General features: G+C 42.4%; 2 protein-coding genes across 4 annotated transcripts in view; both read right to left on the bottom strand.

The window, feature by feature from the left end:
- The window catches only part of LOC143025326 (BTB/POZ domain-containing protein KCTD20-like), a 328,555-nt gene that overhangs the window by 279,896 nt on the left and 36,468 nt on the right, over positions 1-12,191 (bottom strand). The window lies entirely within an intron of this gene.
- LOC143025328 (uncharacterized) overlaps positions 1-12,191 on the bottom strand; it is a 210,325-nt gene that overhangs the window by 195,381 nt on the left and 2,753 nt on the right. The window contains exon 2 of the mRNA XM_076184815.1: positions 1,328-1,610. The gene's annotated coding sequence lies outside the window, so the exon portion shown is untranslated. The remainder of the gene's footprint in view (positions 1-1,327; positions 1,611-12,191) is intronic.

The raw sequence follows: 12,191 nt of genomic DNA, 5'->3' as shown, positions 1-12,191 counted from the left end.
GGGGCCAAATGAAGAGTGCAAGGCCGGCGCTTCCAAGACACACACCATCTCGCCTCCGATCAGATCACCACCCAGCACCGAAACGATTCATCAATGGAGATGCACTTCACCAATCCTCATACCCGCCCTCATCCTTCTTCTAAAGACCTGTGGATTACCGCTGGCAAGATCCCATGCAAACCCCTAACCCATCCACACCGTTCTAAGGTGTATTTACTGATGAACCCATTTTCCAAATACATACATACATACATACACACACACATATATATATATATATATATATATATATATGTATATATATATAATATAAATGTATATATATATATATATATATAATTATATATACACTTATATATACATACATACATACATATATATATATTAAATACACATATATATATACACATATATATATATACATACATATATATATATATATATACATACATATATATACATACATACATATACATATATATATATTTATATATACACACAATAATATCGTTTGGCGCCGGCCGAATTATTATTCGTCAGGTTCGCTACGGTACTGAAAGAATTGCCTAGCAACTTCAAACACACACATACACACGTTTATATATACATATATACACATACACATTACAGCGTGTGTGTATATAAATCTATGTCCTCACTCGAACACATATGCCAATTCGATAATCATGTTTATATGTTGATCATTTAGAGCATGTCTCTCTACCCATCAAAATCAGGCGCTCCCATCACTGCCAGAGCATAGACACATATGCTCCTGAATGTTCAGCCAATACATATACAAACAAAACCCATCAAATACCGATTCCCCACTGTATCAGTGTTATAAATCATGTTATTCTTTTACATAAATACACCCTGGAAAACACTAATATTTCTCCGTTGTAAGAGCCGTAATAGACACTTTCAAACAAGAAAACGCGGTCTACGATAAATAAATCATTACAAAAATAAATTGACATATGAAAGATCCATCGCACTGTGCTTTGTTCGGGGACAACGACGCGTGTAACAAAATTATATCACATATATATGACCACATATAACATCATATCACATGAAAGATTAAAAAATTAAAATGGAGATCTAACGAAAGCAATCAGCACAACGGCACACCTTAGAGACTTTCTTCTGGCGAGTGCCATATAATTTTATTATACAACTGAAGTACTCATCAATGAAAACCATGTTCATACTGGGATGAAACTCCTCAGCTCCTGTAATGAAATCACTTCGAGCTCATAAAAAAATCTACAAGAGGTGCCAACGCACTGAGAGGCTTCCTTTGGTTCACTGTATCCTCACTTACCTTGGAACTCCTGCTGAAGGCGCTGTAGGAGGCGTGGGCGAAGACGACAGCAAGAACGACGAGAACAGTTATGCACGAGCGGTCGAGAGGGACGGGGCGGGGCAGTGAATGTCACTGACTTAGGTCCGGCCTGGCACTCAAGAGGCACTCAAGTGGTCGAGCGCCACGACGGCTGAGGCACCACCACGTACACAGCAAAAGTCGTAGTAAACGCATTTATCTCAACAGTCGTAACTCAGGTAGTAGTAATAGTTCCACTAGTAACGGAATAATAGTTAAGGCGCTAGAGATAGTAGTGGAAGATGAAAAAAAAAGAGAAAGAGAGGGGAAATAAACACAACTAAAGCGTCTCTACCAATATGGAAATTGTGTTGAGGACACAAGCCTAGAAGAATTGGTTATCCTTTAGTGGTGGTTGGGGTGGGGTGAGGTGGTCTTCGACCTCCGATGGGCGAGGTCAGGTCACCTCCAGCCAATCATGAGGCGCGCCACCACAAGGGCAACGACGTCGACGACGACGACGATCCGTTAACAAGAACAGAGAAAAAAATATCCGACAGCTCTCTCACACGGATATATTTTGTCAAGCGGAAAAAAAAACACGAAAAAAACCACCAACTGACGAAATCAACTTGTAAGCATTTCCGTTCAAGCGTCCCTTGTCTCTGTTCTTTTGATCCTGAATTCTTGAAAGCAAAGGCACACGTCTTATTTACGGGAAACTCCTTTGTGCAATTCAATCGTACTTAACTTGTCTTACCACGAAGAATCTGAACTCTTCCAATTCATTTGTTTCATCAATTTCTGTCTGTTTCAGATTCTCCTTCCCTCCAGATGTAGAACATTCTAAAACAAACAAATCACTGCATGATTTTTCCAATCGGTGAACACATATACATGGTTCAGTCATTGAACACCGGAACGTACACATATTTTGTTCACACGACCATGAGAACATTTTTATTTAGGTGGAGAGGACGGGGAAGGGGAGGGGACTAAAAAAGATCGATCGACATAAAATAATAAATGTTAGAAAAAAGTATCTTCACCTGATTAAAGCTAATCTGTCTTTGACCCCTGTGTGTGTGTGTGTGTGTGTGTGTGTTTACCTAGTTGTATTTTACGGTAAGGGGAGCTATACTCGTGGTATCCCGTCTTCATATCTCGTTTTATCTAGACTGTGTGTGTGTGTGTGTGTGTGTGTGTGTGTGTGTGTGTGTGTGTGTGTGTGTGTGTGTGTGTGTGTGTGTGTGCGCGCGCGCGTGGGTGTGCCGAAGGCCATTAGTGCCTTGGTACGGTGCCTCCCGATGAGACAACGAGCGTAGTGATTAGCATATGTCACGTCCGTCACACGTCCGTCACACGAGTTCCGATTATTAGCGGTCATGTCACGGGTCTCTCCCGATCATTTTCGGGTCTCACGGCCATCATTAGGGTTCATCGTGAGGGTGGAATTGGTATTTAAAGTTAACCCGAAGCAGGGTTTCCGATGGTGTAGACCAAACTATGCGCTTAAGAGCTAAGCTGAATAAACCTTGCTAAAATGAGCTTAATGGCTCTAATACTTTGTGTGTGTGTGTGTGTGTGTGTGTGTGTGCACGCAAGCAAGCTCTATAGTACATGGTTTCGACATTAAGAAAAACACACACACATTACACACACACACACACACACATATATATATATTGAGACATTGTGACAGTTTTGAGGAAGGAGGAAGAGAAAGACACGGGTCTAAGGCCGAGTTTATTCCTGGCCGGTTTCGCTTACATACATACACACACACATGTAAATAATCATATGAAACTGGCGACTATTACATCCGGTTCTCATCATTATGTACCCTAATCTTGGCATCGATTAGTCAGTCTCATTCACTGACGCCATAATACCCCCTAGACACCATAAAAAAAAAATAATAATAAAAAAAAAATAAAGACTCCTTGGCTGACGCCTTCCACTTTTATCACCATCAATCATTCCACTCTTCCCCCAGCTGACACCTCGAAATGACATCACAAAGCTGAATCCACAAATATCCCATCCATTTACTCAATTTCCCCCTTTATTCCAAAATCTTTCCACTGGCAAATGATTTATTTTTCGTTTTTTCCCTTTTCTTTTCCAAAAGACAGGTTGTATTAGGTCAAGACAGATGCGCGCGCGATGAAGTGTTTATACAATTACAGATGTTATGTCCTGAAGAGTAGGATACAACTAGCAACAGAGACCCACACACATACACACAAACACACACACGCACACGAACGCGCGCACACACACACACACACACACACACGCAAAAAAACAGCGATACATCAGTAAAGCCAGAACAAAATGCCCATAAAGTAACGTTCCTGAAAGAACAGGGGGGGGGGCCAAAGAATGTAACAACTTAACGTTAATTCCTGTACAGGGAAAGCGTTCTTCTTCCTGAGGACCCAAGAGAGGAGGAAGAGAGGTACACAGCCTCCTTGATAGAAGGAACGCCACAGCACGTGCGAGACAACACGACTACAAGAAACATAAAAACATAAGAATGGAAGAGGCTGCAAGAGACCATAAGGCCTACACTTGGCAGTTCCGTCTATTACCATCTATCATCCCCATCCTTCTCTTAAAACCGATAGTTTCAGCGCTCACTACGAGTACATGTTTACTAAGTCCATTCTATTCATTAACCTCTATATTGGTAAGCTAGTTCTTGTTTATTTCTTTCCTATATCTAATTTGAAACATTTCCAACAAATATACAGGAAACGATATTTGTGCAGAAACAGTTCTGCCATGGGCTTCTGGCCGGTATTTATTCCCCTCCCCCACTTATCACCTTAATTCTTTTTATTTTAAAACTTTTAATTTGGCTAAGTCCGGACGGTTTCAATCACCTTAATACATGCCCCTTGGGTGCTACAGTGTTCAAAAAGTCTCAACTAAATTAAAAAAAAAAAAAAAAAAAAAAAAAATTATACGTTTCATTCTGGCTAAAGACAGATAATTCTATTCGGCTTCAGAGGAACAAGTATACGACTCCTGAAACGACTTTTCAGTGAACCAGTTGGACAGCAAAAGCACCTGTAATGTTCTTTGCAATTTACTTTAATGTTCCTGCCAGATATTTTCATGAATTCTCATTACGGGGGGAAAATATATAACGAGTTTTGCATCAATTTCATCTGGCTTTCTACCCCCAACGAACACGAATTTTGAAGGACGTATTCCGCACACACACACACACACACAACTTCATCAAATGTTCATTTCCAAGAACCTTTATGAATACAATATGCAAGGGGTCGACAACCTTTAGAACACACTATATTTCTATTTTGTCTAATTATATCTTATTTTTTATCAATTTACAATTTTTGTAAACCCTACGTCCCGACATTACTTTTTGCTATGCAAGTCAGCGTCGCTCATTATCTTACCAAAAACAGAGATACAATTGAATGTTAAATCCTTGACATTTTGACTTCAGTTTGTTCTTCTGTCACATGTTTATTCGAAATGACCATTATTTCGATACTACTGTAAGCAATTGTCGTGACAGTGTCCACTGTCCACCCTGTCAAGTGCCAAGTTTGGCACGCGTGCCATGGGTTGCCCAATCCCTGGCACAGAATTCACTTGCAACAAAAGGACTTAGTAAATGCAAAGGACTTAGAAGTGTTTGTGAGTGTAGAGGACTTAGGAGTGTTATTGAGTGTAAAGGACTTAGGAGTGTTAGTGAGTGCGGACCTTAAATCCAGGGAAGAATGCATCAGTGCCAAGAATAGGCCTAACAGGGCATTAGGATTCAGTACTAGGACAATTACAAACAAAAGTGCAAAGATACTCCTTAAACTTTATCTGTCGATAGTGTGACCCATCCTTGACTATGCTGTGCATGTTTTGATCTCCGTCCTATTAAATGGATATTAATTCACTAGAATCAACAGTGGAAGCGAAAAGGCAAAGTATAAAAGTAGTGTTGCATTACGCGGATTGCAGCTAATGAAACATCAGAGAGTTGTTGAGCATCTGCAGTGCCACTGGAATGGCAGCAGAAGCAGAGATGCTACTCCCTAGTGCGCTACAAGCGTGAAATTACTCATCCTATTCATCGTGAAGATATCTAACCTAATGTCATGTGTTGATATGGTTTACTGCCATGTACATTACTGTAAGGAATCATACGTGCACAAACACACACAAACACACGCAGGGACAAGCCTTGATATCTAGTCACACTTGTGTTTATGCAATTTCTGAATGCAATCCTTGCACAATATTACTGTAGCAAGTGCGAAACCTAATATGCCTAATGTTCCAACTAGAGAAATCTTCTCTGAGTTTAAACGTAAACCTATTTACAAAATTCTTAAACCCCTTAGCTAACGTGTGTGTGTGTGTGTGTTTGTGTGTGTGCGCGCACGCGCCACGGAGATGAATAAAATAGCCTGGCGGCAGCCAGAACAAAGGGAAAAAGTGCCACCCATTACGGAAGGTATTAAGATGAGATTCGAACCATCTCCCGTCACTGGCTTCCTCCCTGTACGCCCCGTTTACGAGCTGACGCCAAACAAGCTGCCAACATGTTTGGAACATGTCAAGACATCTCTGTCCATCCAGGCTGCAGACATGTTATGCAGCCCCCGTGTACACGTTGCCTCAATTTGTTGCCATTATGTTCGCAAAAGTCCCGACACATGTCTGCATACACATGTACATTTAATGCTGCAGACATGTATGCAAACATGTTGCGAACATGTTGCAAACACATGTGGACGCGCCCGTGTATGCTTTCCTCATCTCCCCACTGTTACGTTCCCGACTCCCACATTCATGTTCTTCACTCCCACGGCTACGTTCGTTCTTCACTCCCACGGCTACGTTCGTTCTTCACTCCCACGGTTACGTTCTTGCACTCCCATCTTCATGTTCTTGGACTCCAATCTTTACGTTCCTGTACTCCCATCTTTCCTTTCTTGTGCTCCCACTGTTACATTCTCGACTCCCACAACTACGTACCTTGTACTCTCATCTTTACGTTCTTGGACTCCCGTTTTTGCGTTCTTGGACTCCTATCCTCACGTTCTTGGACTCCCATCCTTCCGTTCTTTCTTGGACTCCCACCCTTACGTTCTTTCTTGGACTCCCATCCTTACGTTCTTTCTTGGACTCCCATCCTTACGTTCTTGGACTCCCATCCTCACGTTTTTGGACTCCCATCCTTACGGTCTTTCTTGGACTCCCACCCTTATGTTCTTTCTTGGACTCCCACCCTTATATTCTTTCTTGGACTCCCATCCTTACGTTCTTGGAATCTCATTCTCACATTCTTGGACTCCTATCCTCACGATCTTGGGCTCCCACCCTTACGTTCTTTCTTGGACTCCCATCCTCACGTTCTTGGGCTCCAATCCTTACGGTCTTGGACTCGCATCCTTACGTTCTTTCTTGAACTCCCACCCTTACGTCCTTTCTTGGACTCCCATTCTTACGCTCTTTCTTGGACTCCCATCCTTACATTTTCTCTTGGACTTCCATCCTTACGCTCTCGACTCTCTTTTACCTCTCCTCAACTTCTCCACAAAGGCTCTCCACTTCCTATTCCACATACCTCCTCATCCACTCATCCACTGAAACCATCCCATTCATGTCGTCCATTGTTCATCCAGGCTTTACCAACATCTCTCCCACTTTCCCCCCAGAAATCCTTCTCTCCTCTCATCATGTTTTGTGTTTTCATTCTTATACAATGGGAATCATAAGTACTGTGGTATTCCAGCCACGCACGCAGACAAACTAAGCCATCCACCACCACCACCACCACCCTAATCGATTAGTGTTAGTCTCATCCACAAATCACGCACGCACACACACACACACACACACACACACACACACACATATATATATATTATATATATATATATATATATATTATACACACACACACACACATATATATATATATATATATATATATATATATATACACGTATTTATATAACCGAATAATCGTATTAATAATAAAAGAATTAATCAATAAAACAAATCATAAATTAATAAAATATATAAATAAATATTCTATAACATCTATCCTTCAGTTCCTACACCCTCCTAAGATCCTCTTTTACCACCTATAGGACTTCACCTCTTCGGTGCAATACTGTGCCCAAGGATAGAAGCGCTGGTTAGTAAAAAAAAAAAACCCATTGATTTCCTTGTTCCCATGGGAAGGGCCCTATGCCTGTTTTGTTTTTTCCCCAACGCGAGAAGCGTTCTTCGTCCTTGTTTTTCTATCAGCCCCATTTGCATCGCATGCGCCCTCTGGATCCCAATTACAACACATTCCTTTCCAATTGCACTCCGCTGCTGGGGAAAACAACAGAGTACGCCTCCTACCGGTAGTGTACGTGAGCCCCTCCGACGCCCCCTCCTCCTAATATAAAAGGGAAGTTACAACCCCTTGGGCTGGCATTTGATCCTAGGCAGCCCCGGGAATCAGGCTACAAAATCTGAGAGACCGGCCGGTGGCTTCGACCAGCGTTCTGGATGATGCCGGAGGGGTGTGGGTGTGTGTGCGCGCGCGCGCGTGTGTGTGTGTGTGTGTGTGTGTGTGTGTGTGTGTGTGTGTGTGTGTGTGTGTGTGTGTGTGTGTGTGTGTGTGTGTGTGTGTGTGTGTGTGTGTGTGTGTGTGTGTGTGTGTGTAATGTCCTAAGGATATAGATCATAAAATTATATGATCTACTCATACAAGTTCACTAACTGAATTCTTAAGCACATTCACTCATTTCCTAGCGAAGTCATTGGACAAATCTAGGCTTTAGAAGGACCTAGGCAAGAATTTATTTCCCAACAGAGTGGTTAACGAGTGGAATAGACTTAGTGAGCGCCGCAGAAATTATCGGTCGTTTTAGGAGAAGTTTTAATAACTTTATGGATGGGAATGACAGGTGGTAAGGGACATGGTACTGCCTAGTGTAGGCCTTATAGTCTCTTGCAGTCTCCTCCATTCTTATGTTCTTATGTAGGAGATGATTTACGTACTAACTGGCTATTCGGAGTTCCACTCTTTCTGGACAGCAGGTTAGTGTATAGTAACTCACCGTCAAGAAAGGATAGATCTTCAAGTGATTACCTCGTGCACGAGCTCTCTACGAGTACTCAACGAGTCTTTATAAGTGACTGTACAATCAAGGCCACGACTTTTTAATCACCCTGTAGATTTTCACTATACACACACACACACACAAATTCCTTGGTCAGACCATTCGATATAGCTTCGAAAACTTTGAAAACGATAGCAAAGGATAGGGACTTTTGATACATACTGTATATTTCTCCCATCTTTCCCCTCCGCCTCTACCAGACAAAATCCCTTTCAGAAGCGAAACACGCTTCCCCAAATCTCCAATCGCATCGCTCTCATTGAGCACATCCTCCTCCTCCTCCTCCTTGCCCACTCCTCGTCCCCCTCCCATCCCCCTTCCCCTCCCCGTCCTCCTCCCATCCCCCTCCTCCTCCCCGTCCTCGTCCCCCTCCCATCCCCATCCTCGTCCCCCTCCCCCTCCCTATCCACGTTTTCGTCCCCCTCCCCATCCCCGTCCTCGTCCCCACCCTCCTCCCCGTCCTCGTCCCCCTCCCATCCCCGTCCCCCTTCCTATCCCCCTCCCCATCCCTATACCCGTCCTCGTTCCCCGCCCCATCCCTATCCCCGTCTTCGTCCACCTCCCCATCCCCGTCCTTGTCCCCACTCTCCTCCCCGTCCTCGTCCCCGTTCCCATACCCATCACCGTTCTCATCCCCACCTTCCTCCCCGTCCCCCTTCCCATACCCATCACCGTCCTCGTCCCCCTCCCCCTTCCCATCCCCGTCACCCTCCCTATCCTCGTCCTCGTCCCCCTCCCCATCCCCGTCCTCGTCCACCTTCCCATCCTCATCCCCGTCCCCGTCCTCACCCTCCTCGTCCCCCTTCCCATCCCCACCCCCGTCCTCGTCCTTCTTCCCATCCCCGTCCTCGTCCTCGTCTCCTTCCCCGTCTCACTCCCCATCCCTGTCCTCGTCCCCCTCCCAGTCCTCGTCCACCTCCCCATCCCCGTCCCCGTGCTCTTCCCCCTCCTCGTCCTCGTCCCCATCCCCATCCCCATCCCCGTCCCTCTCTTCCAACCCTCCTCATTTTCCAAACACAATTACAGTTACAATGAAATGCATGCCGACAAGAGGTCAGGTGGAGAGAATTGAATATATAAATAAATGAATAAATCAGTTAATAAAGGAATACACAAATAATTCCGTCAACAAATGAATAAGTATTAAACTAGATAATTTAAGCTATGTTTCTATATCTCAAAATTTCGGAATGTGTATTTGAAGGTCCCTGTGCAATAAACGAATAGAAAATAAATCAACATTTATTACAACAATTAATATTGATGCTCATCCACCTGATTCTCGAAATGTACTATAAACCATCATCATTATAAAATTCTAAATTTATAAGAACATGTTCATATACAATACTGATTTTACGTGTATTTCCCATACATTATCGCAAATTGGGATTTGGATCTACACAATATACAGTCATTCAAAAAAGTATCGGTTGGTGGTTTTAGGTGTTCGTGGGAGACGAGTGAAACAACAGAATCGATGTTTCTGTACAGTTGGTAGTCATGATAGAAGTGCGTCCTATCTTCCCCCCCCCCGTTAAAATATGTAATGTAGAATAAGCATTTAATGCGTGAAGATGTGACAAGATTGAAAGTAATTATATTTGTACCGACAAGAATTGTTAATATTTTATTGTTACTGAAATATCACACACACGCACGCACACACACACACACACACACACACACATGGCGCTGTGGTTAGAACTCTGTCTTGCCACTACGGAGGTCCGGGTTCGATCCTCGCCCGGGGCTGAAATAATATCAGTATCGCAGCGCTGAGGGGTGTTACTCCAATTCTCGTGGGCGGGGAGTTGGGGGTGTGTGTGTGTGCAAGGTCATAGCATTACCCATAGATCGGACCTACGAGCTCTGAGCTCTCTTCCAGGAGGGAAATAGCTGTCGATCACGAGTCCAACACGTGATCCAAAGACCAAGTGAATACACAGAAATACACACACACACACACACACACACACACCAGAGCATACGCAATATATATTGCCACACCACATGTTTTCGGCCTAGACAACGCTACAGGCTCTCCTGTCTACATGACAACCCCTACCCGTCACTCCCTTTCTCAACCCTCGCCCTCCCAGAGGGGCAGCCATTCGCGCTATAATAAAACACTCCACAGCTCCTTAGCAGTTAACAGGTTGTTTCTTCCAAGTAATATAACATTTGTGTAATATATAAACTTAAATATCATTATAATATTTTCGATGTCTTCACTGAATGCTGCTATAAAGAAGATGCACATTTATAAATTACAAAGCTATGAGAAACACTGGCGCATTGATACACAGGCGTACCAACAGCTTCCAAATCTTTTGAACAATGTGTCAGAGTTTAGCGTTTACTTACATCCATTTCCGTACGCTTTCTTACCGATACTTTTTTGACTAACCGTACCTCATATTTTCAGGTGAGCTACAAGAAGCTTGAAAAGAATTAGGTGTAGCCCCCAATACTGGTTTCATCCGTGCCCGGGCGTTCCATGTTTTGAGGTACTACTATTCCTTATCCTCAATAAAAGAATATATATATATATATATATATATATATATATATATATATATATATATAATAAATACTCCATTCCGTCTTTAAAGACTTATTTATGTCTACAGATAGGCAATTTCATTCAGCTTACAAGGCCAAGCGTGGGATAGCGACTCCAGACATTTTATATTTCTAATACTGTAGGCATTGTTGGCGACACCCCTACGGACCACATTCAAGCAGTATCATTTTACGATCAAAGACTTCATCTCCACACAAACAAAAGAATGCTAATCAATCTTAACTTCCACTCTCTTTGAATCTCCTCTTCAATCTCTCTTTGAATCTCCTTAAGTCTCTCCTTGAATCTTATATCTCCCCTTGAATCTCCCCGTGAATCTCCTTAAATCTCCCCTTGAATCTCCTTAAATCCCTTTAAATCTCCTTGAACCTCTTTAAATCTCCCTAAATATCTTTAAATCTCCCTTGAATCTCCTTAAATCTTTCCGTACATCTCCTTAAATCTCCCCTTGAATCTCTTTAAATCTCTCCTTGACCACTTCTATGACTGCCTCTTCGATACAATATTGCCCACATGGACAGAAGCCCTGGTTATTCCCGACAAACCCATAATAACTAGCTAAATCAGAATCCTTTTTAACCTTTCACCTTTGTAGTTAAGGCCGATACCCGTGCCGCCTTTAGGGTAGTTCGCTTAGGCACAAGCAACCTTCACCCTTTAAAAGAAAGAGAGAGTGAGAGAGAGAGAGAGACTGAGAGAGAGAGAGAGAGAGAGTGAAATAATTATATATATATACATACATACAAACACATAGATACATGTATACACACATACGAAGTATACAACAGAGATCAAGGAGTAAAAAATTGGTCAACACGTACATGAAGATAATTTTTGTATGCGTATATACGAGTATATATAGATATATATATATATATATATATATATATATATATATATATATATATATATATATATATATGTAGACAAACTGAGAGGGTGTTAGAGGAGTAGAGTGAAACACACAAATAGAACAGGAGTTTATTCCTGTTCTACTTGTGTATTTCCCTCTACTCCTCTTACACACACACACACACACACACACACACACACACATATATATATATATATATATATATATATATATGTGTGTGTGTGTATATATATACATATATAT

Source organism: Oratosquilla oratoria, chromosome 5 (assembly GCF_046742065.1).
Source record: "Oratosquilla oratoria isolate Oo_2021 chromosome 5, ASM4674206v1, whole genome shotgun sequence".
Lineage (NCBI taxonomy): Eukaryota > Metazoa > Arthropoda > Malacostraca > Stomatopoda > Squillidae > Oratosquilla > Oratosquilla oratoria.
Note: the sequence above shows the minus strand (reverse complement) of the source record. Positions and strands in the feature narration are given on the sequence as shown.